Raw genomic sequence first — 3,824 nt, forward strand, 5'->3', positions numbered from 1 at the left:
GGAATCGATGGAGTAAAACAAAGCCGCTGACCTAAGCCGACCCGCCAAATCTTGATAGCTTCATTTATACTATGTTCCAAAAGACTTTGGAGTACTCCTGCTGTGTCTCGACTCTCAAGTCTCAACCAATCACTGGATGGAAGGCCCAAATGGATTTTTCTGCGAAGACTTGAGAAGACTTGATATTTTCAAATGCAGTTGCTTCGCCCCAAATGAAATAGATTTCCTTCCGTTCCTACTTCCAAATTCTTCGTCGTCTCCCCCAAAACTAAATGGAACCGAGGAGACCGACCAAGCCGGCCGCAGAGGAGGAGGGGCCGATGGAGGCCTGTGAGGTCACCCGCCTGCAAGAGGAGCTCTTGTGGGCAGCGCTGTCCAGCACGTCACCTCGCGACGCCTGCCGTGCCGCAGCGGTCTCCCCGGCCTTCCGTGTGGCGGCCGACTCGGACGCTCTCTGGGCCTGCTTTCTGCCCTGCGGTCGTGACCTTCCGCCGCTCGCTGACGGAGAGTCGACGCCATGCAGGAAGAAGGACCTGTTCCTCCGCCTCTCCGGCAGCCCCGTCCTCCTCCCATGCGGACTCGTGGTACGTATACACGGTAGCCGGATCACCCAGCTCAACAATAAATTTGGTTTTCGGGCTAATCATACTTGTCGCATCCAGAGCATGTGGCTGGACAGGGAGACCGGCGCCAGGTGCTACATGGTGCCGGCGAGGGAGCTGTCCATCGGATGAGGCACTCTCGCCGACTCGAGGTACTACCTTCCCTCATTCCGTTATTCTGTTCTTCGAGTTCCGTTGCAGCTAGCTTATGTTGCTCAATGAACAATGGTGCTAGCACATATATAGTCAGAACATTGGATAATGATCCATGACTGAGTCATGACTACATGTATGTATGTGGAATTAAACTATCATGAAAGAAAGTAGCAGTTATTAGTTCCCATCATCAGTGAGCTTTGCAACTTTTGTTCTCTCTGTGCACATTTTGTAGCGATGCTATCTAGCTAAATGGGTGCAACTTAATTATGATATTTTTTGATCTTCATCTTCGTTATGAATCCTAAACCTATACGTATTCGACTCTAGGTTTTCCGAGAGTGCTCAACTCAGACTAGTTTCCTGGCAGTATATCCGCGGCAAGATACATAGCAAGATGCTCTCCCAAGGCTCAGCATACTCTGTGTACATGGTGTACAAGTTAGCCAACGATTCATATGGGTTGACCGACGGTTACTACGGCCAAGAATTGCCGGTCCAGAAGGCATCAGTGAGCGTTGGAGGCACTCACCAAACCCGCAAGGTCTGCCTCCAACCTAACCCGCAAAGAAGCATGAGACGGAACTATCATGCAGCGCTTCCTCGCAAAAGAGCTGATGGTTGGATCGAGCTGGAGCTGGGCGAGTTTATTTGCGAGGGGCACGAATATGGCGATGTGTCCTTCGGTCTGTCAGAGATGAATGATTTGAGAAGGAAGAACGGTCTTATCGTGCAGGGTATTGAGATTAGGCATAAGATTTGAGGAGGCATCCACACCGAGTCCCGAGCCAGTCCCGATGGACAGGGCGACACACAACCCAATGGCTGGTGACGGCCTCCACCGAGTGATGAGTGTTGTTTTTGCGCTCATCACACTGCTGTCTAAATCAGATAATTATCCCAGTATTTTTTAGAAATTCACTCTGATGTTGTCACTAATGACTAACGAATGCGAGAGATCGTGAAATTTTTGGTTTAATATGTTTCTGCAGGACCTAAACATGGAAAGAAAACATCACTTATGAGGAAAAAATAAAAATGAAGTAAGGAATGAAGGAATTGGAGGCATAACAAAGCAACCAGAGTGCAAGAGTGCATTCGGTACGAGTGAATGCTTGTACCGAACTCGAGAAGCACTAGTGCAGAACCGGGCAATAGCACCGGTTCGTAAAGCCCTTTAGTGCCGGTTCCATAACCGGCACTAAAGTGTGGGCACTAAAGGCCCCCCTCCCTTTAGTACCGGTTCAGCACGAACCGGTGCTAAAGGGAAACCACGTGGCACGAGCCAGCTCCAGGGGCCGGGAGCCCTTTAGTACCGGTTGGTAAATGTTTGTGGGTTTTATTTTATTTTGTATTTTTCAATTAAATTTGTGTTATCAATTTAATTTAGGATTGTTTTACGTTATAATGAGTTGTAGTCGTCGTCATCATCATCATCATCACATATTAATAAATAAATAAATTCTAGCTAGCTAAAAATTATCGTAGTCGTCTAATTACCACTATTTAATCATCATAGTCATTACCGCTAGCTATCTAATCATCACCAACACTGGCTAGCTTAAAGAGGAAACATTCACTTTGTAACAGAAGCAAAGATATAATCGAGTTCAACATAATCATCACCAACATCAAAGTTCAGGACACGGACATGAGACACTAATTAAGAGCATGAACTAGTGCTGCTCCCTCTCAGGTAGAATAGCATAGAACATGTATAGCTCTCCTGATTCATCATACTGGAGCATGCTGATGAATCTGTCTCCTAATCTTGGGTTGCGCTTCTCCTTGCTGCCCCTAGTATTTCTCTGCGATCGTTAACAATTTTGCTTCAATCTTTCACTATTAAGCATTCTTCGCTTTCAGAAATCCTGAATGCACTCATGTGCAATGTAGAATATCTTGGCCGTAAGCTAACCATTGACATGTCACCTTTAGTCTCGATCCACTGAGGCACAACTGTCATCGGAAGTCCCTGTTGAAGAACATCGTATAGTAATTAATATACTAAGCAATGAAAGTTTAGCTTCAAAAATAATGTATGCAAAAGATGCACTAATTAAGAACAAATACTTAAAATCTTACCATCTTTCGATTATAGATGTGATCGTAGTTCAATACGATTACCATTGGTCGCACGTTTTGAGTACTAACATTTCTAAGTTCAGGAATTTTTTTTGTCTTGACAGTATTAAGATCCTCAAGCCATGAAACATAATGACTTATCTCCTCGCAGTTTAGTTGAGCCCCGGGGCAGTAGTAGGTCCTGTCTACCAAGCGCCGGACATGTTTGCTTGAACCGAAATAAGCTGACAATACAAATTAGTTGTCAACTATTTTTAAATAAACTGTATCAAAGACATAAACATATGCATGCATGGTTGAGAAAAACTCACATAATGGTAGAACTGGAGGCGTTTGCACATCGACCCAGATGTCTATATTACCTTCAATATCATCTTCTGGACGAATATCAAAGGTGACAACCATACCAGGCTCAAATACATAAGCCTTGCATAGTGCTTGCCAAGTTTTGCATTCAAAATGGGTGTATGTGTCTCCATTATATAATTTGACGTTGAAAGTATACCCATGCTCCGTCTTCAAGTAAACTCTCTTTACCTCCATATCATCTATAGCACTAAAACCTATATTATCCAAGACAAAAATTCTTGCATGGCAGGGGATGCGCTAGTAGAATAGTGAAAATTTAAAATTATAAGTTGAAGCAAATGAAGCATAAGTTTTGCATTCAAATAATAATTGACAAAGGAAATTTCTGTCGCACAGGCCGAGCTGGTCTTCACAGTGTTCGCACATAATGAAATCTTTTTCGTCGTCAGATGACATTTCCTATGTTCATATAGGTGAAACATTAAACACCTATTACTATCTAACATTAATTAATATCTAGCCAAATATATATTCATCTAACATTTGACATTAATATATCTAACTATATTCATCTCTAACAATTGACATTACTATATATTTAACTTTTCTATCTAATTCATCTAACATTCGACATTAATCTAACATTTATATAAACTCAAAATATATAAAAAA

At 42.9% G+C, this 3,824-nt stretch overlaps 1 pseudogene; it reads left to right on the plus strand.

Moving 5' to 3' along the window:
- The first annotated feature begins 314 nt into the window (after nt 1-314).
- LOC123152901 (F-box protein PP2-B10-like) lies at nt 315-1,521 on the plus strand (annotated as a pseudogene).
- The last annotated feature ends 2,303 nt before the right edge of the window (nt 1,522-3,824 follow it).

The sequence above is a fragment of the Triticum aestivum genome, chromosome 7A (genome assembly GCF_018294505.1).
Source record: "Triticum aestivum cultivar Chinese Spring chromosome 7A, IWGSC CS RefSeq v2.1, whole genome shotgun sequence".
NCBI lineage: Eukaryota > Viridiplantae > Streptophyta > Magnoliopsida > Poales > Poaceae > Triticum > Triticum aestivum.